The sequence below is a fragment of the Cyprinus carpio genome, chromosome B3, assembly GCF_018340385.1.
Source record: "Cyprinus carpio isolate SPL01 chromosome B3, ASM1834038v1, whole genome shotgun sequence".
NCBI classification, from domain to species: Eukaryota; Metazoa; Chordata; class Actinopteri; order Cypriniformes; family Cyprinidae; genus Cyprinus; species Cyprinus carpio.
Genome location: NC_056599.1, coordinates 27,857,248 through 27,885,121, shown reverse-complemented (window position 1 = coordinate 27,885,121; position 27,874 = coordinate 27,857,248). Strand labels below are relative to the sequence as shown.

Here is a 27,874-nt window from a genome sequence, read left to right as displayed (position 1 = left end):
CAGCACTGTGAAAGCGTGGGGGATGATCCTACTCTATCTGTCCATTAACCATGGTTTTATAGGTCAATCAGTTAGAAACGCTTCAAATCAAATTATGAATTGCAAAAATATGCATATTCAAGGGGATAATATACAGTCAGTAGGCCATTAGTTTATTTTGTGTTAAGTGGTCTATTTTGATAAAATGTAAATTACAAATACTTTTAATTTAGATTTAAAAAATGAAGGGTTATATTAGATAATAAAAAACCTGAACACAACCATTACAGAGCACTGGAGAAGTTCATATATTAAGTGAAGTTATTCACTGATAATTTTTTTCTATTAGTTCATTAAGTCCAGGTTATCACAAAATCAAATAAATAAATGAATAAAAAAACATGCAAAGTTGTGGGAACATTAGTTTTTTTGTTTATAAAATGATTGAAAAAAAGGAATATTAAAATAATGAAAAAAAGGATATTATAATAATACTAAATGTTTTTAAGCCACATGTTGATGTTCCAAGCTGAGAATTTCTTACTGTTGTACAGAATGTAACTGAAAAAAATCCTATAACCGAATGGAATCATTTTGTAACTAGGGCTAAAAATAGCCCTACACCAGAACCAACATGTGCTTTTTTGTAAGCAACCAGTAATTCCCATTCAGGATTCCCCCTCTCTATGGAAACGGTCTTTTCTCTACCTTCAGTGCGCACTCTCACCATTCAAAAAACAGGCTAGACCTAAAAGCAAAATGTGCATTAGTGCAGACAGATCACACAAGATCATTTTGTTTGAATCCTTTTAATGACTTGTTAATAAGTTTTCTGTACAAGATCTATAGCCCATGTGTTAAAGAGTCCTCCTGTAGTCATTTCACCTGACGTAATTTGGCCTATTTTTCTGAGCTCCCTGAACAACCAAGCTCTCCATCGCCCTTTCAAGCATCACAATTTTGCAATACATTTTCGGCAAGGGCTACACACACATCTTTCCAGACCCCTGCAGCTCCAGTTCTTCAAACACTGCAGGACGATAACAGCAATTTAACAACATTTACCTTAAGTTTCCTACCACCAGATACTGAAACACCCCCTCAAGAGGATACACTAATAAGAATCCAGCATGTGATGCTGTAAACACATTACATGGTTGCCCATTTTTTTTTCTTTCTCCTCTTCTGTCCATAGATGTTTAGTAAGGAAAGAAATAAGGGAATGCGGTGCTGGGAGGAAAACGTGTTTGGGAATGAACACTGAAAACAGAGTAAGAGGTGATCAGCCAGGCACAGGGGAGTGAGGTACTGCACGTCTCCTCGGTTCAGGAGAGCCAAGGGAGAGTCCGAGTGAACGCTGGTGTCTACAGAGAGCTGGCAGTGTGGGAGCACAAAGATTTCGGTTTTCCCGAAAGAAAAATATAACATTACTGGCAAAATCGAGCTTCGACTTTCACAACACCGCGTTTTTACGGGTATGCTGGAGATTTTGGTTGTCAATGTAAACAGCTTGTGATGCCTTGAGTCCGTTTTGTGCATAAATTCAAAATGCGCAAAAAAATTAATGCATTCCAGAAAAAAACAAAATGGAGGGAAAAAACCTAGATCGAAGGGGGGTGTTTGAGGACACTTTACAGTCGTCTAGAAATGTTCTATACAGCTAAAAATCTCTTAAAATGTTCTGTACAAGTTTAATACTGGCTCGAAAAATACTACTCTCCTGACAACGCACTGCACAACAGACTCCTACCCTGGAGATGTAACAAGGATGCTGGGATAGGTAGTCCCTTTTTGTTTTGTTTTTTTAATCTAAAATGTAGAGACTTAGAATTCTTACTGTGACACTGCCAACATTTCCCACCTAGTGGTAAGCATTGATTTAAAAAAAAAAAAGTCTTAAAAAAAGTTAAAAATTAGTGTACAACACAAATATTACAGCGGCAGTAGTAGGTGTAATAATAATAATAATGACAGTATCTATTATTATTACCCTATATAAGAGTTAGTGCTTGTATATACATATGTTGTATAAGTACAATATAGATCAAAAGTGTTGAACAGGAAACAATCTTACGACTTTCGCCGTCAAACCTTTGACAGGTGATGTATTATACACACATATTATACTCAAAGTCATATATAAACGTCTGTTGTGTATGTTTGTATACAAATGGTCTCTGTACATCAGTCTCATGCACGGAAACTTGTAACCCACCTCTCTTTTTTTTTTTTTGACATGTACATCATATTTACACAGTCAAGGAAATGGCTTATTAACCCAGCCAGGTTCAATCTCTTTTTAAAAGTAATTTTATCATGCCTACGCTAAAAACAGATGCTGAATTATAGCCCAGTTAAAACCAACTGCAACTTAAATGGCAGCTTGCCCTTATAAGGACAGTGGGCGGAGTTGCTTTCGGTCAGCTGAGCCTCTAGATGGCAGTATGACATGTGGACATTGTTTTTTTTTTTAAAAAAAGAAAAGAATACAGAATACAAAAATCATAAAACAAAAAAATACTGCCTCCTGTCCTTACCTCAAATACAAATGTAGTTTAAAACCCATCACTGAGAGATGTTCTTTTAGTATTGTTTTTAGTGCTATCTACATAATTACACAAAAATCAGTTTAATCACCCCTTTTAGTTCCTCAGTTTTACGCCTCTTCTCCCTGAAACATGCTACAGCACCTTCTATTGCATCCGACTCTCGTTCACTCTGCTCCCGTTAGCAGTAAAACTGACATTAGTACGACTCGTCATCCTCTGGCTCAAAAATCAAGATACACTCATCAGACAGAGTCAATGAATAATTCTGCCATTGTTCACCCACGCTCGTGTCATTTCAAACCTATATGCTGTTATATTTTCATCTGTGGAACACAAAAGAGAAAGAGCTCAAAGAGCGAGTTCACCTAAAAATGAAAAGTTGTCATTTTAAGCCTACAGACTTACTTTCTTCAGTGGAACACAATAGAAGATTTTTCAAATACTGGTCACTACTGACCTCCCATGTATAAACACATTTCTCAAATATCTTCTATGTTCCACAGAAAGAATAATCAAAATTTTGGAATGACATGCAGGTGAATAAATTATGAAAAATCTCTTTAATGCAGCTCTTTTCCATACAACGTAGGTTCACATCTCCAAAAAAAAAATAAAAAAAAAAAGCTGATAAAGATAAAGCCCATGTTTGGTTCTGCAAAAAGATTAATGCACGAATGTACTAGTTCTAAAGAATTTTCAATTTCAGTCTGCTCAAACAAAGCAGGTGGACAACTTCAGAAAACTCTGAATATAGCACAGAAGTCAAGTGAACTACTTCTATGGTGCTTTTTTGTCCATTTTAGATCTTAACAGAACTTGTTGCATGGAAAAGTGCTGCTTTAAAATCTTCCTTTTGTGTTCTATGAAAAAAAGAAGAAATATGTAGCTTGTAACAACGTGAGAGTGAGATAAATGACAGATTTTTCATTTTTGGCAAGCTATTCCTTAAAAAATAAACCCAGTCTTTAATTGAATTGCACTAAACGAATTCAGCTTAATATGATCCAGGATTAAGCATTAAATAATATCTTAGAAAAGTCTTTTAATGTTTAAATCTTAAAACTTAAACCTAGATGTGCAAGAAAAAACCTGGACATGAAAGCAGAATTCAATGGTTCTGTCTGACGGTTTAAAAATAAAACTAAACTAAAATGAACTGGCTGAGGATGAGCCCAATCTACAGTATTGGCACCACTAATGTTATTTTCATCTCTTCCCTCCCACACACTCAACAGCATAGCGTTCTGCTCCCGTTACAGTACATCTCTCGTCTTTCCTGTTCCTGATCTAAACCCTGAGCCCTCCCGCATCCCAAAACCCTGAGATCTATCTTCTTGTAAGTAAAGGTGTGCCCATCTAAATACTGTTTCTCCACTCTGCCTTCCAGTTGGACTCCTAAATGAGCTACGTGAAGGCCTTTTTCCTCTCAAAACGTTCGCCTGCACCATCTGAACTTCCTGCCTGACCCTCTACGAGTAGGAGAGGTGGGATCCGTTGGAGATGTGCGATGTCACCGACGTACTTCGGCTCAAGGCTCCATCTGCGCCCGACCCGCCGGCACCTCCGCCCGAGGCTGTTCTCCGAAGTGGCCCCTGGACTGTTTTCTCAAAGCCATCAGGTTGGGGCCCCTCACAGCCAAGCACTCGCGCCCCTTCCTCCATAGCCACTCTGAGGGAAGAAGAGGAGGAGGAGGATTGAGGAGAAGATGAGGAAAGGGAGATGGGTGGAGGAGGAGGAGGTGGAGGGAGGAGAGCAAGGGACTGGGAAGAGGTATGGGAAGAAATGTGATGCGAGTGGCCATGAGAGGAGGATGAAGACGAGTGGTGGTGACCACCTCCTCCTCCTCCCCAATCCCTCTCTCGGTTTTCACGGTACAGGTGTGGCGTGCTCTGGTGGTGGTGGTGGTACTGCTGTGGTATATAGCGGAGGTGATGGTGCGAGGACGAAGACGAAGATGCTGACGAGGTGGAGGAGCGAGAGCTTGGAAAGCCACGGGCGCCCATGCCGTCTAAATCCCTCTCTCTCGGCTGGAGATTTGCTCCCCTTGGCTGAAGCCGGCTGTACTGTTTTGACTGCGCCAAGAGGGTGGCGCCGCTGAGTTTTGGACACCGTGGCTCCACTGGCTGCCTGAGCGGGGCACGGGACGGGACGGCCAGCCCCCGGGTCCGGATGAAGGAGGGTTGGGGTAACCTTGATTGTAAGCCTCAGCAGGGATGCCGCTCAAAGCCATGTTACTAAAGCCCAGGCGCATGCTTTCCGAGTCAAAGGACTCAATTTCTCGAGCCTGGTGTTCGAGCAGAGCCCGGGATTCGCTCTGAGCGCTCATTCTGCAGAGACAACATCTCCTCCTCGATCTGAAGAGAGGCAAGAAGGTGACCGAAAGAAAAAGAGTGAGAAAGTGGGCTATGCATTTGATGCTTATTACAGGATTATAGTGTAATCTTATTGAAATCAATTGAGAGTTAAGTTTCGTTTATATTATTATCAATGCTGAAAACAGTTTCCCAAAATGAGAATTCTGTCATGTACTCGCCTTCAAGTTCTTCCAAACCTGCAAGAGTGAGTTTCTTCTGATGAACATTTAAGATATTTTGAAGAACGCGGGTAACCACACAGTTTAATATGAAAACAATATGAGAAAGAAAAAAAAAATGCTATGGAAGCCAATGGGGGCCAGATATGGTTTGGTTACCAATATTCTTCAAAATATTATTTTCTGTGTTCAGCAGAAGACAGAAATTGGTACAGGTTTGGAACAACATTGTGAGTAAATGATGACAAAATGTACTATCCCTTTAAAGCAGATCATTAGGTTTTGAACAGGTTTTTTGCCATCATAACCAATTCATTCAGGAATATTCAACCCATTTCTCTCTCTCACCCTCTGCTCAAGGAGAGCTCTCCGTATAGACACTCTCTGCTCCAGGTCTTTGACCTCTCTCTCGTGTTGCGTGTCTGTGTGCATCTTTATTTTGCTCTGATAGGCATTCAGCAGCTCCAATTCCTGCTGCAGCTGCATGCGCAGCGCTCTGTACTCGTCCTCCTGAGTCTCATCCAATCGCAACTGTTGGGTAAACAAAGAGGCAGGACATCAGTAGAGAAGCAGCCAATAAAGAGATTTAGGTCCAGTGTGGTACAGGAACTGTGGCTTAAGTGGGAAAACCCCCCGTCAAATTTCCCATCATATTTCACTTCAAAATCTAAATAAAACACATAATTTATTTTTTTTTTAAAAGAAAATTAAGCATATTTTAGGTCCATTAGTTGTTGTTTTTTCTTCACATTATTGTGATGTAAAAAATAAATGAATACATTACTAAAAGCACTTAATTACTGCCTTTATATTATACAGACTTAGTATTATAATACTATTAAAAATAGTTTTACAATAAGCCAATGAGAATAATGGGAATGGGAAAAAATGTTCTTGACTGGTTTATGTGACATTAACTCAAATATGTGTTTGCATACATGCACTATTCATTCTGGCTACTGCATGTCATTCTGTGGTTGTGCACCACTGAAAGTGAAAAAGCATTAAAGAAGGTCTCTCCTTGCCTTACTCACAGCCTGTGTGGACAGCATGTCTTTGATGGAATGGTCATACTGCTCAGCCAAGATGGCCAGTTTACGTGTTTGGTCCTCTTTGAGCCTCTTCAGTACGGTTTTATGCTCTGATTTGGGCGTTGTCTCCAGCAGGTGGTTGCGCAAGGCTTTGTACTGTCGTGTCTGAATCTTACAGGTGTCTTGGAACTGACGTTTGATCTGGAGCTCTTTCGTCTGAAAGAACAAAGAGCCAAGAAACATACCTGAGCACTTGACATAAGCTATTCCTCTGGTCTCTGTATTTACATCACTAGAATGTTTGATTAGGTGTCATTTAGATGGTTCAGTTTAACAGAAGTTCCTTGTGGTATCTCATGCTTGCAACTGCCAAACATGTCTCTTTTCAAAAACAAACATCAGTCAGTGAACATTAGAGTTGTGTGACACTAAAATCTGAATTCAGAATGCCTTTTCAATTCCAATTCAGTCTGAATTCATATAACAAACATGATGCATTGGAATGCATTTGAATGAAGTAGAATTCACTGGACAAAAATAATGATTAAATTACATTCCCAAAATGCTCTTAAGCGCAAAGTTCTAGATGGTGATTAATAACCTTAGAATAATAATAACTAGGAAATAATCTGTCCATTTTGCAATTCATTGCATTCATTCTTAAGGGCCGTACACACCGGGACGAATATCGGCGCGCGTTATTCGCCAGCGTTTTTCAACGCGTTTTTTGTGTTCACACCCAAGCGATTTTCGCTGACGATGAGCCGAGTGACACATGCAAATTCATTCCCTGACATTAGATGGCGCTTAATGTAAAACAGAAATACTAGAAATACTAGTTCTCTTTTATCAAGATTTTTTTTGTAATCGCTGTCGCGTTTGTCATATAGTTCTTTGTGTTCCGACACCCAACGAGACCAGCAACTCTACATTCATCTTGCCTTGCATCTTCTTCGTCTTATTTCTTCCCGGCAGTGTAGACGCTACTTGGCGTATATCTTCTTCGCCGTTACGTATGTGTGCTCAGCAAGACAGTTTTGTGTTGTGAGCGCCCCCAAGTTGTGTTTTTACTGTAACTTCAGAAGCTCCAGACACGTGTGCAAAAGCGCCATTCTCATTGGTCGTATAGTTTTTGACGCGGTGCGTCAAACCAAAAAAACGAGCCTGAGGCGTTTTTTAAAAAATTATGCTTTTACGTCTGGCGTTTTGCACGTTGGTGTGCACACTCACATTGGCACCCTTTGTTTAATAATGAGACGTTAAACGTCGGCGATAATCGCGCGCGAAATTCGTCCCGGTGTGGTTTTGCACGTTGGTGTGCAAATTCTGAATATAGTCCAACCCTGTTTTGTACATCTCACAAACACTAAGGTCCCCTCACCTTTAAGCTCTTGGGGTTGCTGGCGGACCTCCACAGCGTGTTTCTGACGGAGTTCCTGCTCACGCCGCTTATTATACTCCATCTGATTGGCCAGCTCGCTCTGGTGCTGAGTTCGGATCAGGTCGGCCCGAGTGTGCTGGACCAGCCCCAGCTGCCTGAACTCCAGCTCTTGAGTGGTCTCGTGGTGTCTCAACAAACATAGCACACTCCAGATCCTTCTGAGTCTGACGTTTTATTCAAGTCCTACAGGGACAAATCAAGATATAGCATGAGATTACAGAAAAAAAGAGAGGTAGAAAGCAGAAAGGAAAGGGAAAAAGCATTCATTAATGTGTTTGTCTAACCTCTCTGAGCAGGTCCTGCTCCAGATTGTGTCTCGCGAGCAGCATCTTTCTCTTATATTGTCGGCACTGCAGCTCATAATACTGCCTCTGTCGCCGTAACAACGAAGCCTCCTCCTCAGCCTGGATCTGCTGCATACACACTCTTTCTGCCTCACCAACCATTCCTGCTTCTCTCGCTTCGGCGTGGACTGGTTCTCACTCAGCTCCTGTTGCCATAGTAAAGGATTTCAGGGTGACAAGAGCAAGTTAGGGAGAAAGGATGGGATTGAGGAATATGATGCAAAAGACATGAACAGTTTGACCAATTTATTATTTCTTGCTACATCAAGCAGAGTTACTCTGATTCATAGTCATGAAGCCATAAGGAGAGTTGGCTCTTTGACAGCACACATCCTTGAGCTGCTCCTTGCGTTGCCGGTACTGGCGTTTCTGGGAATCCAGCAGGCTGTTGAGTTCTTTCTTCTGCTGGTTCAATATGTGCTGTTGAAATTTTTTCTCTTCCGTCTGTGCAGCTTTAATCTGGAAAAAAACAATATATAAACACAACCATTCAAAACTTGGGGGGAATTAATACTTCTATTCATCTCGGAGGATGTATTAAACTGATGTCAAAAAGTGACAGTAAAAACATTTATGTTTGTTGTGTTTCTATTCACCAAAAATAATGACAAATAATGTATCAGACAGTGTCCACAAAAAATATATTAAAGTTAATATTTTTTTTACTGTATTTTTGATCAAATACATGCAACCTTTGTAAGAATGTGATATTCCCATTCTTGCACATAATAGAACAAGGTATTGAGAAAGGTCTAGTATCTTAATCTTTTTTATTTCTCACCTCTTTTTCCAGGATGGCCTGATGTTTCTTACTCAACTTGTCTGCTTCACTGCTAAAGTTGTTTTCTCTGGGTCTCCAGCTCTTTGTCCAGTCTGAGCTGATGTTCATCCATCTCACGACTTGAGTTTGTTTCTCCAGAGCCAGCAGTTGTTTCTGGTGCTGCCTCCTCATGCGCTTGTACCATGGACATCTGCTCCCTCAGAGCTGAGCCCTGCTCGTGCTCCTGAATCTGACGGGTCACCTGGAAACAAAGAAAGGGAGAAAGAGAAAGCTGTCTGTCTTAACTTCCGATATTAAGAAAAAATATGGACTTTGAGCTGCAGGTCAGTCAGGAGCTCACAAGAGAGGCTGTGCGGATGGTGGCGAAATGGTCTCTGTTCCTGTGCACCCTCCTCCGAGCGGCCGATGAGGGCTGCTGCGGAGACTCCATCTCTGGCTGATATGGGTCATCGTAAATATTATCACGTGCCTGAGACAGATGGACAATTAGAAATATGTCAAGGAAAAGACCGTTTCAGAAGATTGTACATTGTTCAGCCTCGTTTACATACAGTGTGGGCGGTGAATGATGGAGCTGTTAGACGTGACTGTCTGCTCTCCCTCCTGCATCATGGCCATCTCCGCACTGTCGTCGGAGCCATCGGCCAGGCTGTTGACCGAGGAGCTCTGGGAGCTGGCGCTGATGGACATAGAGGGCACAGACTGAGAGCTCTCCATACTGTTCACCGTGCCCATCTGCAAGAGGTACTGCTCTGCTTCCTACACACACACACAAACAAACAAAAAAACATGTCATGGTCTTTTCCTGTTTTCTGCAGTATAGAATATCACAAAAGAGCAGAAACAGGACAGAAGAATCAAAGACAATGCTCAGCCATCCTCTGGATGTACCTCTTCCTCCTCTCCTCCTTCCTGTGTGGGGCCATTGTGAGTTTCCTGAAACAGGATCTTTTTCATCTTCCTGTACTGCAGGTTGTCCAGCTCTCGCACAGCGTCTTTGGTGCGCGTGATCAGATCCATCACTACAGAATGGGGGCGCTCTCGGCATAGGAAATGGTGCTGTGAAGGGAATACCCGGTGTGAACCACAGAGCTTCATTACACAATCTCAGTGTGTATGTAAAGGTAGATGAGCTACAGTTCCAGCAGTTATATTTGCCATACTAATAATAGCTATTTATGATTTAATTGTCCATTTTATCACCTGCAGTATAAGCTTAGTACAAATACAGCTTAAGATGTGATTTATTAGGAATCCGGTGTGAGCTATTAGTCACCAGCCTCTAGTGTAAAGGTACCTTTTGTTTGTTTCTTATTTGTACTATTACTCCTTTTTCTATTGTTCCTGTGATTGTTATTCTGTTTCTCGCATAATACAAATCAATGGCAACCTGTATAATCATATGTTAAAGTTCCAAAACAGAAACGTATAATGTTACAAAAGAGTTCTATTTCAAATAATTGCTGCTGCTCAGACTCAGTACTGCAACATTTACCATTTATGTTACAACAAAAATTATTTAAAAAAAAAAAGCAGTTTTGTGATCTTTATATTAATCAAACATTCAAAATTGATAATAAGAAACATTTATCGAGCACCAAATTAGAATATTAGAATGATTTCTGAAGGATCATGTGACACTGAAGACTGGAGTGATGGTTGGCAGAAAAATCTGATTTTACAATACATTACAATTCAAAACAGTTACTTTAAACGGTAACTTTTCACAATATTTGCTGGTTTTACTGTATTTTGATTAAATGAATGCAGCTTTTGTAATCATAAAAAGTCCTTTCAAGAACAGTAACAATCTTTGACCTCAATCATCTGAATGATACAGTTACAGTAGTGTGTGTACTTTTTCAAATGTCTACAAATTTAGGTCATACTGTCTTAAAAATATGCTGATGAGATATCATAAACGCTCTTTGATAGATCACATGCAATGGCCAAGGAAGTAGTGGTCGAATTTGCACATTTCAGACAGCCAAAAAACCCATATTCAAAAACCCCTTTCCATATTCAAAACACGTTTGAGCTAAGAATCGCACCTTTCACGTGGGTTCTGCCACACATTCTTTTTCAGTATTTGAAAAAGACATTTCATCTGAGCAGCAACCTCCCGCTCTCTCTCGTGAAGCCAACAAGGAAGTGACTAAAACTGCAATTCATCGACTGGCTGCAAAAGTGACTCAGTCCCATAGACTCCCCATGTTAAAATGCCCAAATTTACAGCAGAAAAAAAAAACATATTTACAGCCTGGTTCAAAAATGATTTTGGTATGTATAGCTAATTTTGCCCTTCATGACAACTGTGAGGGGGGGGTGAATTTTTTTAGAACTCATCCATTTAAATTATATTAAGCCTTAAAGTTCTGCATAATTAAGGGCGTAATAATTAATTTTCGATTGTCTGGGAGAGTCGTGGGTGATGCGCTGCCAAGATGACTTTGAGCTTCAAAAACGCTCTTCAGGAGTCTACGGGTGACGTCACGGATACTATGTCCAAGTTTTTATACAGTCTATGATTTCATCCAATTTTGTTTCTATATTGTACTGGAATATAAAGTGCATAAGTGTGATTATTTCAAACTAATAACAAGGCGATTAGGTAATGATGACAGAACGAGTCCGAGCAAGAACAAAAGTTCCAAGGAGGAGAGAAAATATGTGAATGAAGTAATGAATACAGAGTCAGAAAGTGTGTGTGTGTGTGTGTGTGTGTGTGTGTGTTCATGTGTTCAAGTCTCACATTGAGCAGCACGTCTGAGGTAGGCCTGTCCTGAGGGATCTTTTGAAGACAAGAGTCCACAAAGTTACGGAAGTAGTCCGACCTGCATTAAAGAGAGGAAGTTAAACACACACAGAATACATAAAAGACAAACATAAAGAAAACATGACTCTGCAATAAAAATGAAAACTTTTATTTAAAAATGTAATATTAACCTTATTTTCAATAGACAAATGGACACAGGCTGCCCAGCCATTTTGAAATTTGTTGTGGAAGGCTTCCAGCCAGCAACTTCCAGTTAATTGAGAAGTTGATTAAGCACTTGATTATGCTGCTTTATTTTTCAGGCTAGAGATCGTAAACTTATATTGTTTTACTGCAGTGATTTAAAGTGTGAATTAGGGCTGAACGATAATGGTTAAACTGATAATCACGAATATTTTGATTACAATTATAATCACGGTTACTAATAACGATTATTCTATCCTGCTGAAACCCCGCCCCCCCCAGCTAAAACTAGCCTAAACTTAGCTGGTTTAAGCTGGTCTCCCAGCTTGGTCAAGCTGGTTTTAGTTTGTTGTTCCAGTTGGTCTCCCAGTCTGACCAGCTAAGGAAGTGGTCAAAACCCCTCTAAAACCAGCCTTCTGACCAGCTTTGACCAGCAAAGACCAACTAAAATCAGTCAACCAGTTTAGATTAGTTTTTTTTTTGTTTTTTTTTTTTGAGCAGGTAAATGCAATAACATTTAATGTGTCCTTTAACCAACCTCCTGACTATACACTGACTATACACTGACTATACTATGATAATACAGACTCATGGTTTTGGTTAGTGTTTTGTCATCTGTATTCACATTACATTTTTTAAGTGACAATTTGTGCGATCTGAGTGGGAAAAAGACACTCAGATCGCACAGTAAATTTGCTCAAAGATCGTTAACACACACTGAAAACTAACATTGCCATGCCATTTTCAACACGAAAACTGGTAAAAACTTTAGAAACTCTTAAAATAAATTCCCCATTGTATTGTCACAGGTAGTAAAAGCGCATTTATTCCTCAAACACAATAGATCCATTATTGAAACATTACAATAGATCCATTACACAAACAGTACAAATGGCTTGTGAAAAAACACACATTCTCTATATGACCCTTTCATGTAAGCAGAATATCGCTGTGGAGAGATCGCTAAACTCGTATGTTTTCATATCATCATCAGCGCTTGTTCCGCCATCAGTGAGCGCGCACAGGGTTGCCAGATTGCACCAAATTAAATAAAACACTGGACAGAAAGTGTATCCTTTAAGGAGAAAAGCTGTTTTGGGGCTTAAAGCTCTTCACATCTGGCAACCACAAGCATGAAGACTTGTTAGCAATGCAAGATAATTATTTACAAGATAAATAACGAGCCGGACAATATCGTGACGATTATTTTTAACTAAGCGAGAAAGGTGGATATCGTTATCGAGATTAAAATACGATTAATCGTTCAGCCCTAGTGTGAATAGAAATTTTTCCCATCTGACGGCTGGTTTTAGACCATATTATGAATGAGAGAGGACGCCATCAAAACTGACAATCCTCAAAACCTCATGTGTGACAGTATATGACCTCTTTCAGTTTCTCCTCACGGCAGTCAAAAGCTTTGCATAACAGGCTCTCAGCAGAGATAGAAAGCAGCTGAAATAAAGACGAACAGCTCAACTCTAACTTCTACTGCATCAAACCCAAACTGGAGTTTTATCTTCACAAAACACAATCTCCGCTCTTTTTTTTCTCAGAATCAGAGAACATTCCCTTTCATTACAGGCACATAATTCATGGACATGTTGATGATGGATGATTTATTATTTTACTACAATAAATTACTATATATATATATATATATATATATATATATATATATATATATATATATATATTAATATATATATATATATATATATATATATATATATACACACACACACACACACACACACACATATACAGCTGTATACATATATATGCAGCTGTTGTTGTGTAGCACTAAATTCTAGAATTATTCTTTGAGTTATGTACTTAACTGCTGGTAAAATAGAAATTTACCCACAAATTGCAAAAAAGACAAACAAATAAATTGATTGCAAATGCAGAGGAAAAAGACTAAACCAAACGGTTAAGAGAATGAAAGAACAGGAAGAAAATTGAGATCAAAGTTCTCACCAGTGGTTTGACGCCAGGACAGGGCTTTCGTTTTGCGCAATGTGGTATAAGGCACTCATAGCATTCATATTGAACAAGGGTGGCTTCCTTTCAGCTAGACAGAAAGACAAATAGAAATATAAAACCAGTGCAAACACACACACACAATAGGAATTAAGTCAGAAGAAAAGGATGGGAGATCAGATTTAGTGCTGCAGTGACATAGAGACTATAGAGTGGTATGAGTGAATAAATGAAAACGCTGGGAGGTTGAGGGTGACGGAAAGAGAAGTTAGAAGTTAGCTTAATACAACCCAAAGCAGCTTAGACACTAAAACCCAAATCCCTTTCCCTAGCAAAAGACATAGACACAACACAGACTCACAAGCAGCGAAGCACGCAGGCCTAAACAAGCGCCCTTAATACTCGACATGACCTGAACTTTCAGAGGTCAGTGGGAGTCGTAAGTCATGGATCAGTTTCAAACCATCACAAACCTAGTTCGATGCAGGTGATGCCAAGAGACCAGACGTCCGCCTTCCCGTCATACTGCCCCTCGTCCATGGCTAGAATCACTTCTGGGGCCATCCTAAACACGAGAGGGGACGGATCATGATAAACAGGACTGTCTTTGCTCTTTTGAAACACATAAAAGCACAATCTACTGCTCAGACACTTTATTATTCACAATGCAGGTTCTTCCCAGTTCACCCAGAAAAGACTATGCCAAATTTGGCAATTTAAAACAAAGATTTTATGGCCAGTAACGTGACGGCTTAATGGGCCTTCTATTTGGCCATGAAATGTGTTAAAACTTATGTTTTGCACTCCCTGTCATGACTTACAAGTATGAAGTGTTAAAGGCATAGTTCACCCAAAAATTAAAAAATTCATTAATTGTCATTAATTACTCTCCCTAATGCCGTTCCAAAACCGTAAGACCTTTATTTAATAATTTCTTCTTTTCTGGATCAGTACCACAACATCAGCAGCACCACAAGCATGCATCATGATGCTCTCCTGAATGGCGGCAGAGACTCTCACCGGAAAGAAGAAATCGTTGAATAAAATCGTTTTTTTGTTTTCTTTGTGCACAAAAAGTATTCTCATAGCTTCAGAACATTACTGTTGAATCATTGATGTCACATGGAACTTTTAAACAATGTCCTTCAATGTTTACATGAATAGCATTGTTTTTTTTTAAATATAATTATTTTGGGACAATGCAAGTGTGTTAACTTCCAAAGACTTGTTTCCCTGCTGAATGAAAGTATTAATTTCTTACTGATATTACTAACCCCAAACTTTTAAACTGCAGTGTATTGTTATATCAATGTATAAAAATGCTATAATTACTTGTGTACGCTCATTTAGGAGAAGTATATAATTATAAGATGACTTCAAGTAAAATCAAATCATAGAATATAGTCCCTTCAACCAAAAAATCAAGTGCATTTACAACTTACCAGTAAGGTGTACCCACAAAAGAGTTGGCAGGAGAAACAATTGAGGCAGAGCCAAAATCTCCAAGCTTCACCTGACCTGGCTCAGTTAGCAGAATATTCCCTGCCTTCACATCTCTGGAAACAGAAAAATACAGAAATAAAGACATATGCATCTTTCAGCACAAAACTTCAAAAAGTGAGCTGATATAAAGATAAAAACAGGAAGTAGGAAGAGTCTCACCTGTGTATCATGTTATGGGAGTGAAGGTAGGCGAGGCCCTGAAGTGCACCGTGGGTAATAGCAGCTATTTCCACCTCCTGCAGAGGCTTTTTATGCACTGTAGGATAAAAAGACTAAATATTTCACAGTGGGAAAACAACACAATCCAGAAATCTGATAATTACAGTATTTACACCTGCATATAACAACTGATGATGGTACAACTACAGCACAGCAAATATAAATGGACACCTCTAATGTCAGATAGGGTGGCTGAGGGAGAGCAAAACAGCTTTACTTGAAAAGAAAGGAGGACGTGAGGAAGGGTAAACATGAACTACTCACCCTCTAAAAGATCAGAGGCTGATCCTAGACAGTATTCCATCACCAGCTAACAGGAGAGACAGACAACATTAGCACACGGCAGACAAACACGTCGCTCACATACATATGTGCGCGTGCTTACCCATGCTGTGTGCTCTCTGAGGTAGCACCCTTTGTATTCGATGGTATTGGGGTGTCTGAGCTTCTGCAAGAACTTCACCTCCTTTATGATGTCCTGCCATTTCTGGGGACCAACACACCAAGCATTGGTAAAACCATGATTTGTGAGTTTTAAATAGTCTGATTCAGTACTACAGAGATTCAAATAATATTGATCCTGACCTCATTAGACTGCTTGCCACTGAACGACATCTTCTTGATGGCCACCACTTCGTTGGAACGCACATCATGAGCCTGAAAGAAATATACGGTCATACAGAGCTTGTACACAAATGTCCACGGCACACAAATATTGGCATGGCTTTCTTACAAAGTACACAGCTCCAAAGCTGCCATGACCGATCTCGCGGAGATCAGTGAAGAGCTTCTCAGGATCATCCCTGTAGAAGAGCTCAGACACCTCCGAGTCCTTTGGGGTCCCAGTACGCACACTGGCAGGCATGACTCGCTCCTAGGATGGAGAAAAATAGAGAGAGAGAATGTGTAACTATGTATGCAAAATAAGCAATTGTGTTGTTGTATTATGTTTATCTGCAACATCACAAAAACAACTCAACTGCTCAACAGGCCTTAACTTTACTGAGAGATAACTCAGGACTTCCTATTAGGACTGTCATTATTGATTATTCCGGAAATCTGCCGATTATCGTAAATATTAATCAAGAAATTACTTTACTGATTACTTCTAATTGTAATCAAGGATTTTTTTAAACTGAGTACTCAAGATAAATTGAGCAATCATGACAGCCCTACGTCCAAAATGAATAGAACCACATCTTAGAGGTAGTAAAAATAGCTTAAGGTCACCAGGCACTACTTTCATTAGGAAGATAATACATAGTTTAAGCCTTAGTAACGTGAGTGATTTGAATCAAGGACATACTGTCTTCGAAGACAATATCTGTTCCAACACGCGACTCACCTAATGGCTTATCTCGGTACAAAAATTCACCAACTGGTTTGTCTAAGATGCTATTAAGTTTTTTTTTTTCTCCAAAACACCATGTGGCATCAATTCCTTGTACCAAGTAAACAGACTGAAAATATTAGGAACAAAAATCACATTCTAGTTACAGGTGCAGTTTACATGGTTATGCAAGGTAAAACTGTGAAGTGACCGCACGGTCATAGATAAACAACAATGGCTAAGACATATTTACAGCTCGGTTCACCTGCCAAAAGGGTAATTCCAAGCTGTCAATTTACACATTTGCTTGGGGAACAACACTTGGCAGGATGTGCAATTTTTTAAATATTTTATCAGATTAATCAATTAAGCAACCGATTAATCGACCACTCAAGTATTTTTTTTTTAATCGCAAAAATACATTTTACAACAGTAATATTAATACTGCATTTTTGATCAACTAAATGCAGCATTGGTGAGCATAAACTTTAAAAAAAAAAAATTAAAAACTTTTGAATGGCAGTGTAAAGCCCAGTTCAGCAAACTACACGGTTTTAGCCCGATTTTGGCACAATCTGCTTGACACAGAGTGTCGTGGGGATTCGTAAATGACAATGATCGTCTGGACGAAAGATTCAATCGATTCATCTCGTGAAGTGCGTCATAGTGGACGACAACCAATGTCACGTCAGCGGTGCTTCAAGACTTTAACACAGAAAGGCTAGCATCTTCCTCAACGAGTTCCGTCACATCTGTGACACAGGCCGATAGGCCTTCGTTAGGGCTGGGCGATATAACGATAATTTTTTTCATATCAGTCAATAACGATTATTATCACGATAAATGTCAAATCTTAATTTCTTTTTGAGTTTAAAGACAGATTTTTGCTCCAAAGTGAAAGTTGTAGAAACCAGACAATTAATTTTCCTTAACAAAAGAAATATCTAAAAAGAAAAAATGTATTTCTTAGTTTCGGCATGCTTTAATGAGTGATATTGTTTCAAATCAAGAAACAGGTATGGGTTGCCTGATAATATTAATATTAATATCACTTTTTGTCTCTTAGTAATGCACATTTGTAAGTAGCTTGAGTTAGGATGCAGAGGTAAATCTTTGTTCATTATCAAAATCAGCAATATCTGTAAAAATTGCAGCAACCTCAGTTTTGTATGGTTACATTTATTCTGACCAAGTTTTATTTATTTAATTAAGCATTGGTCTCCCATAGTAACATACATTTAAATCTTGATAAATACAGTTAAAAGCACACATATTGCACGTTATTGCAATTGTATAACCATGGTAAAAATGTTTTTGTGTGGTTTTTTTGTATTCTATTTGTGTGGTATAAGGTAGTTTCAGTATAAATGCACACATGCTATAGCTTAATCACAAATACATACTTAAATTATATACCATTACTGCTGTAATAAAATTCAGTGTGAATATCCAAAATTTCTGCCACAATACCATGGTGCAGTGAGTGTTACTACAGTAAATACATGGTAAATGATGGCGACGTGTGGATTGAAAAGCTTTCTGACTGTCTCGTTGCACACAGTGTTCCAACCTATTTGGCTTTAAATTAGTTTAAATCACTGAGTCTTTTGTGTTCATCGCTGAATTCAAGCGCACTTCACACTGGATCTCACAGCGATGTTTAGAGCTCGCATGACTGGTTAAACACATCTGCTTTAGTTAGCTCACGCCGCGCGGCAGTTTGAACTTTGATCCGAGCGGATAAACAGTCCGTGTGGCATGATTCAAATGAGTCGCGCTATTTTGTTTCACTTTTGGCGCATAAACATTATATCGAACATTTATCAAACTCTTCATATTGTTTTATCGAGGAAAATTATATCGCGATAATTATCGTTATTGAATTACTGCCCAGCCCTAGCCTTCGTACATGCTTTCAAACATAACGAATTGAAAGCGAGACAACGGTATCTGTCCTGCTAGGTGGAATTTTACAATGGAGAAAAAAAAAAGTGCAGTCTGAAATGTTTCTTGTTAGAGGGTTTTTCCTACATTGAAATTTTTTTTTGGCGCCGCCCAAAACGCTTTTTTGTCCCGCCAAAGCCTTATTTGATGTGTAATTGTGTTTTGTGAGTGAAGCAGGCTACAGACGGAGTGACTGAGAGAACGAGCACAGCGCCCCTCCCCCGCGCGCGCGCACTCTCCGTCTTCAGTTCTGTCTTTGCTCTCTCCCTCGTCTTCAACTTCCGGTCGACTTCCTTGCCCCCTGATCAAAATCAACTGATCCTAAAGGTCGGAAGACCGAATCCATGTTTCACATGGAGTGTGAATTGCAGTCAAAAAAAAAGTTGCCTTATCTTCTCTTACAACTTGTGACAAGCATTCCGCACATGCAACTAAACATAAATAAACGCAAAAAAAAAAAATCCAGTTATGAAGTGTTTTTTGTTTGTTTGTGTGTGTGTGTTGACAAATCTTTCGCGATGTCCTAACAGCCAGGATTCCCACACAACACGTCCGCTTAAGTCCGAAACGCGACCTAATGATTCCTTTGAGCCGATTCATTATAATGAATGGTTAAAGCGATCGGTCTGCCCCTCAGTGTCTGAATCGGTGTATACACAAATCATTACTTCTTAGAAGAACAAACACATCTGAAATGAGAAAGTAAGTCTGCTTACCCCCATTTAGCAAGAGTGTTTAGTAAAATTTAGCCGTAATAATCCACAGTATGTATAGGCCTATGACAATGTGTAGTAAATTAGCTATAAAATCATTTAGTTTAAAGTTAGACTGGAGTGAGATGAAACTAGATCAGAGCACAAAGCAAGCTGTTGCCAGCTAGCTGCTAATTTTATATGGTGAATTATATATTGCATAATTTGCAAATAGATAAATTGTGATACCTTTGACATTTCAAATATACTTTGGTACCGATGATGTTTACATGTAAAATAAGTTGTAATCGCTTTCTTTTACTATCTAGCCTGAAAGTGATAGTTTTTTTCATGAATAAATAGGATAAGAAAAAAAATCACAAACCGTTTCTTTGTATTTATTTTAAATTTAACATTTATTTTCAATATTGGGCTTGTGGATCATGTGGGTACTAGGGTACTCTTTGCTGTGTGTGGATGACCATGTCGGTCAGCCACCACCGAAGACCAATTTTGACCCAGGAAAAACCCTCTTGTTCACGACACAACACAATTTTAGGAGTCAAAACCACATGCCCGGCAAAAAAAGTGTGTAGTCTGAACTGGGCTTAAATAGACCAAAAAAAACAAAAACAAATTAATAATAAATTAAACCAAAATGCAGGCAAATGGCATAATTTTAAAACCCGGTTTTGGTTGAGGGGAAAATGTTTTTCGGAAATGAAACCAAGAGTGAAAATAATCAAAATGCCACTTTAAACTTGAAACGTGACCTCCTCTCATCTTTTCTCTTGCTTGGTATATATGCCACAATCTGGCATCTCCAATACACCATAAAACACTCCGAAGTCTGTGACCCACTTAAAAGTTGTGAGACCCGGTGCTGCGCATAAATAATGAAGATGCAGTAATCTGCCCTGGTTGGATGATTCAAAATCAGATGTGTCATTCCTTCTTTTTCATCATCCTCATGTTGTGAAGAAAAACAGACCATCATTCGACGCATCACACATCTGGTTAATTTACATTCAAACACAATCCATACAGTACACATGCTTCTCAATGTAAAGAAAATCCTGATGGCCTCCATCTCATTTGCATATGCATTTCAAACACACACATTATGCACAGTGGGAAACATAAATATGTATTCAGGCTTCATTCAGAGTGGTTTAGTACAATGTTTGTGAGAAAGTGAAAAAATATTTTGGGCAAAATTATAGTGATGCAATTAACTATTCTTGTTACTGTTATTTCCCCTTTTTTTATCTCATTAAATGTTACTCTAAAAACAGCTATAAGAAGCACGTCAATAAAACAAATGCAGTAAACAGCAAATTCGCCAAATGGAAAATATCGGCATGATTTACAGAAAATATATGGCAGAAATCTGACCTGATGAAACTACTCACATGATCTCCATGCTCTGGTGATGATCGATACTGAAATCTGATCTAAATGTTTACTGGCTGGTAGCAGCCCAACTATACTCAAATGAAAAAACACTCAAATATGAAGACTATAAAGACATTCTCACATTAGTTTGCTTATCAGACAGGTGGAGACTTGTAATTTTTGAGATTCTTTTGCTCTTATCTTGATGTCTTGACTCTTTACTGGCTCTTGAGGCTCAAGGTTTTATAAGAACACAAATACAATCCAAACAATTTTCCACACTGTATCACCTTTCCTGACTTCACTGAGTCTGTTGCAGAACTGTGAAAATCACAAATCACACTGTTGTATCAATTCACAAAAATTAAAATCTGAAAAACCGCAATCTTGCATACTAAACTATGATTTAACAAACACAACAGACTGTCAGTCTGAGTCTAGACATGAGGATTTGCACTTGATACATTTCAAAGACATGTAAATGAATAGAAACCACGTAGATATTCAATTTAAGAGATGGGTGAGGCCTATAAAGTCAACGTGGACTGTTCGAAACCTATTTTTACCTCTGTAATCTGACAAGCTTCTGAATGAAACACAATATTAAATGGGAAAAAGCAGGGTGGGACTTGATGTGATCTATTGGGAATTGACAATGGAGCCAGATGGCTGAAGGGAAGGGGGTTGAAAAATGGGGATCTGTGATGTATCAGTAAGAAAAGGAGAGTTGTTTTCTTATATAAAAGATTACTAAGACAACACTGTTTGTAAAAGAAATAACATTCATTAAGAAAGCAAATAGGGTCCATTTCAATTAGGGTCCATTGGCTTTAAAAGTTGTGGCATTACTGAATTAAACAGACCTTTTCTTCTGTATTTGAGTATAACAGATTATCGAAAAACTTAAATGTTGGGTGGGTTCTATTCACTGGATGTTTAACTGGATTTTGAGCTGCTTGCAGGGTCGGGTTAAATGGACTAAATGATGTGCGAGAATCCTGGTTTCACTAGAAAAGTTGTGTTATGACATTTTGAACACTACAAGGCCAAACCTATTTTAATAAATGAAACACGTGCGATTGTTCACAATAAGATCAATTACAGGCTTTCAGGAAATAATTTTCATTTCATGCCAACTGACATGTCTGACATGGAGCACATAGGACCTATGATAGACGTGGCACTAGGGTTGGGCCCGATGGCTGATAGACATCACGATGTTACGCCGGCATCATGACACCCCCCCCCCACTTTTGAATCCATGACCACTTTTTAGTTTCACTATCACTTCGAGATTCGCAATCGCACAAACTCTGTTTATTCTATGGAGTGGCAGTACTTACCACACATTTTACAAGATTATATATGTTTGTCAGTGGTACTGAGGATCTGCAAATCATTCACCATTGTCCTCAGTCATCTCGCCTTACACCGTGTCTACACCAGACGTGACAGTTGTTGCGTGACGCCGCATCAGCTTAAGACTGTCTACACTGGACACGACAAAACAACTGTTGAAAATCATTCAAAATTTGTGTCAATAGAGTGCGGCAGCAGTTTACTGTCAGGGATTTGTGGTGTCACGACGCGCCGCATCCATGTAGACAGCATCAGGGGCCATTCACATATAGCTTCTTTTGCGCGTTCAAGTTCGTTATTTCAAATGAAGACGCGCGGCAGGCGTGCTCATAATGGAAGCAACGTGGTAACGACGCGGTCGCAGTGCGATGCGCTCATTTTTTTCAGGCGCGTCCGCGCCGCATCGAGATGAAAACATTTAAACTTTTCAGAATGCCGCAAGTGCACCGCATGTCATGTGACAAGAACCAACCAATCAGCTTCATCCTTTCCCGTAACAACATTGAAAGCTCAGCAAAGATGAAGGAACAGCTGATCATAGCTGTATACGGATAGGCATTTTTAAATAAATTTAGTAGCAGAGCTACTGTAAGTGATTTTTAGTGCTGCAATGCAAATCCATTTATCCTGAACGCTTTGGGGAAAAAAGCAGAAAGCGGCGCAAAATGTGACCGGCCCCTCACTGATTATAATGAGTTCTATTGACTGATCTATCCACCTTTTTCTTGTTGTAAAAATGGGCGTGGCCATTTGTAAATTCTATGGGTGTGGCTTCTGGTCTCATCTGCGTCCTGCTATTTTTAGCTGTACAAAACAGTTCATTTTGCTGCTTGATATTGAAAGTAGGTGTGTCTTATCATATTATTTTAATGTATCATCTTAATTATGAACACACTGGTTTCTAGTGCAAACAGTTTTACCGTTTACTGCACATTGTTATTCTCCTCGTTATTCACCTATAGCGGCTAATGAACCGGAAGTCTCACCCATAGGCCTACTTCCGTTTTGAAGAAAAAGGTGGCTATATAATGAATCTCTATTATAGATCATTGCTTCTATAGTATTTTGTCGCGCCACGCTGCTCCGGTGTAGACACGGTGTTAGGAATCATTAGTTGTTTTCCCTTATAAGGATTCACGCTTTTTTATTCTCTCATCTCCCTCTCTCGCCCGCTGTTGTGTTATTGTATATCGATGTTTTTCTGTGTAAATTGTTGTATGATGAAATTTTTAGAGATATGGGAAAACTATATGGCAGTTCCCGACAAACACGTGTTGGGACAATCAGCTCAGAAAACAACTCCAGGACAGACACTCAGACTGAAATATGATACTTCAACCAGACACCCCTGCACAATAAGTCAGACGGTGACTCAATCACACCGCAGGAGACAAGCAAGAAAGTAAAAGCTAAACAAGTTCATCTAAGTTTCAAAGCTTTAAGCAGCATTGGAAACTTTTGAAATTTCTGGTTGCTGTAATGAAGACTAGAAAATACATCAAGGAGAAGCACATGTCATTTGGGCTCTGTGGATCACCAGTACTTCCTTTGCTTCAAACAGCATGATTACAGGGTGGTGGGGGTCTATGGGATGGAGAAGCATATTTCACATTTCCTGTTTAAAGAAAGGAGGTCCACGTAACATCTAAGGGAAAACCCACAATTCGACTCTTTAGAACAGTAGTTCTCAATTTGCACATTTTGGATATCTATATATATTTAAGGGATGGTACACTCAAAAATGAAAATGCGGTCACCATTGACTCACCCTCATGGCATTCCAAACCCATTCGTTCATCTTTGAAACTCAAATGAAGATATTTTATAAAAACCTAAAGGGCTCCGACCCTTAACTTTAAGTTAATGTAACCCAAACTTTGATTCAAAAAATTCCTAAAAACACTGATGAATTGTTTAAATGTGAATAAAATGCTAAACTAAATCTGTTCATCGTATAAAGCAATGATGTCTACTCAGATAATTGATTTTTATTTTATTTTTTGTATTATTTTTATTATGTTTACCATGTCTTTTATGAACTTTTAGAAGGATCAACGTTTTAGCCACACTGGTTTTATATCAAAGGAGTAAAATACATCAGGTTTATTAAAAAAATCTCTTCATTAAATCTTCATATAGGCTTGGATTAGGGTGAGTAATTTATGAGAGCGTTTTAATTTTTGGATGAAACATCGGTTAACCCCACCTGATCTATATCTTCAGTTCACACTTATTATAGGCACCAAGACCTGGGTGTGTCATCCAAAACCAGCAGCAACCAAGACTGAGAAGTGCATCTTCACAAAGTATTGATGAGGTCTTTGACAGTCTTCTAACATTACACAATAAATATCAAGTATTGATTACACTTAGCCTGATGTGTACTTAAAGGATACCCAGTAGCGCTCTTCCTTCCACCCACTGAGTGCACTTAAGTCCATAATGTGTCTGAAGCACACCTTTCACATCACGAAAACCTTTGGACTTTGTGTTTCAATCAGTGCAGCACTTTTGTTGGGTTGAATGAATTGTCAAGTGCTTAAAAAAAAAGTGTGAAGATTTGCATACTATTGTATAAATGCTAATCAGGGATGGGGGGCAGAATCGGTTTCCGGTGTTCTGCTGGAAAGGGGAAACTAAACAATAGAGAAACACACCAGCTGTCTCTCAAAACTGCATTCTGGGGTATTAGAGACTAAATATTGTGTCCGATGCTCACTAGGTTTTGAGACATATCCACTAACTTAAAAGGGAATGACTGTGTTATGATTTTGGCACAAACCCGTGGTTGTAATGTAACGATGGTTCATGACAGGCTCGAGATGAGCGTCTGTCAACACCGAGAGCCTGAAATCTATGCAGCTGTAAATGTCTCACAATCACCATTGTGTTATAAACTCAAGTGTTCAACTAAAACAGACTGTCTTACCGTGGCGTGCGGCGATCCTGCTCTTTATTCCGTGTGAATAAAGTTATCCGGCTTCCTCCGCTAATAACCGTGGCTTTTGCTGTTTTTTGTCCGCTGCGACGTTTCAGATCAACACACAGTCCATATTTCTACCAACGTCCGCCTTCTAGCGTGCTTAAGGGTATAATACGACAATAGTGAATATCGTACAACACTTTAGTGTCTATGAAGTCTTTATCTCACTCTTTCGCTAACGGTTCGTTAGCCAGCTAGCCAAATGTTTGCTCTTTGAATACGGGCCGCGGCTGGTGTACCTGCTTGCCCGCTCCCGCGCCTATCATATTGCACTGTTACATCCGCACTTTTGATTCTCGGTATGATTTGAAGACTAATTTTATTATGTGTCTGATTGTCTTTCTATCTAACCCCCTTTTTTTGTCCAGGAAACGCAAAATGGCTTCGTGGGGCGGGAGCCAACCGGAAGGAAGGTCAAAATTATTTGCCGTGTGTTTCCGGTGAAGAGTGGCGCTGGGAATCTGCCATCTTGATAAGGGCATTTATATATATATATATATATATATATATATATATTATATATATATATATATATATATATATATATATATATATATATATATATATATATATATATATATATTAATATAAAAGAAATTACGTAGTAGTCACATCAATAAACAGGACAATATACATGTATATAGTGTAAATTGCTGTATTTAATAAATTAATCAGTTAATTAATCAGCTGTAGAGCAGCACTATATAGATATCATATTATTCAGCTAGATATATTTATATTGATATTTAATAGATTATAGTTTACAGTGTTGCTGTTTCAGTAATACATCAGCTTCAATATTATCAATTAAGCTCATTTCTAGTTTCATGTTTCAACGCAGCGTTCAGAAATGGTTTAAACTAATTCAGTTCAGATGTAAAGCAGCTCTACAGGAGGCAATAATGTTAATATTCAGCTCAAGTCAATTTAATGTTGATTAATTTCAGTTCAGTAACAGTGTTCAGTTTAAATTCTGCTCTCATCCAATGGTGTTAGTGCAGTTAAATTGAAATACTGATCAAAGAACACAAAGGTGAAATATCTAACCGAAACGGATAACAAAAAGGGAAGAATAATGACTATGCATAGAAAATATGCACTTTGAAGTGCAAAGGTATTTTGTCAGGGTCCAATCTCTCTGTGAAGCTAATGTTTTTACACAAATATGTTACACTAATTTACTTTTGAACTCTTTAATGAGGGTGTCAACATGAAGTTAATTTTTAAACATTTTGCAGCCTAAATTGATTGCCAGATACTAATAGCCTAATTATTTTTTCCAAAAAAAAAAGTAGTTAATAATGTTGTACTATGATGAGGAGGTGTTATTGATGAAAATTTTTTTTTAAAAAAGAGAAACAGAAACACAAACAAAACAAATAAATTAATTGAAACTGTACTGCCCTGTGAATGAGCCATAGTTTATCCTGAAAGAGAACTGACTTGTTAGTAAAAAAGTCCTGTGTATATTTTCATATTTTTATGATTTGTTATAACAATGCAACTAATTGATGTTTATGCATGTTGTTATGACTGTTTGCAAAAATAATGAAATTACAGACTTTTTAGTAGAATGTTGTTTATTAAAGTTGTTATGAATGTTTGTTTATATAATAAAAGTTGTTTTTTTATTTATATGATGTATTGATTTGTTTGAGGTATATATGAATTTAAATAAGTATGATTAGTTTCCATGGATGTCAGCTGACAATTTTTGTAGTGTGTACTCGCGCCATTGCTACTAATAATTCAGAGATGATCAACACATTGTAAGAACCATATCCATTGCCTTTTAATGGTTTATTAAATTCTTTATGAAGAGCAGATTTATAATTGGTAAATGTGAAATGTATCATTTCTAAGCAATAATCAAAATTATCGTACTAAGAAAGAATAAAACTTATAATCACATGTGAATGTGCAGTTAATGAATTGTACAGTACATGAGATCATCACCCGGGCCTTAAGGAAGTGTTTTTACCTGAGAGAAATATTCATAGTTTGTTCATATAATAAAACCGGTAAAATTAGATGACTAGCTAAAGCAAGTCATCATCAATGCAAATGATGCTTGACACTTGAAATTCTATGAAACTGCCACTTGGTTAGAAATAGTATACAAATCACTTATTTTACACAACATTGATTAAGATAAGTCAGCAACACGTGTTAAAAAACTAACATTAAAGACAGATTTAAATCAGTTTCTTTACATACTTTTTTGTAGTCCATACACACTCTCTCTCTCTCTCTCTCTCTCTCTCTCTCTCTCTCTCTCTTTCTCGAACTTTTTAACATTTAACTTTGAAATACAACATAATATGTTCTTTATGCATAAATAATATGAATTACTGTTAAAACAAAAATAAAAATAAATAACATTTGATCAAAAGTGACAGACATTTACAATGTTACACAAGATTTCTATATGAAATAAATTCTGTCATTTATCAATTTTCTATTCATCAAAGATTCATAAAATAAATATATCAGTGTTTTTTGTGTTTTTTAGGCATTAACTTAAAAAATCAACATGTACTGGTATGCATAAATAAAAATCATGTTACTGTTAAAGTAAAAAAAATAACATTTGATCAAAAGTGATAGACATTTAGAATTTTACACAAGATTTCTATGTGCAACAAATTCTGTTATTTTCAACTATATTCATCAAAGATTCATGAAATAAATATATCAGTTTTCACAAACAATATTAAGCTGTTTTTAACATTTCTCATAATAATAATAATAATAATAATAAATGTTTCTTAAACACCAAATCAGCTTATTGGAATGTTTTCTGAAGGATCATGTGACACTGAAGATTGGAGTAATGAAATGAAATTTCA

The 27,874-nt window shown here is 38.1% G+C and overlaps 1 pseudogene; it reads right to left on the bottom strand.

The window, feature by feature from the left end:
- Window positions 1-3,954: 3,954 nt before the first annotated feature.
- On the bottom strand, window positions 3,955-25,452 carry LOC109084451 (annotated as a pseudogene).
- Between the last annotated feature and the right edge of the window lie 2,422 nt (window positions 25,453-27,874).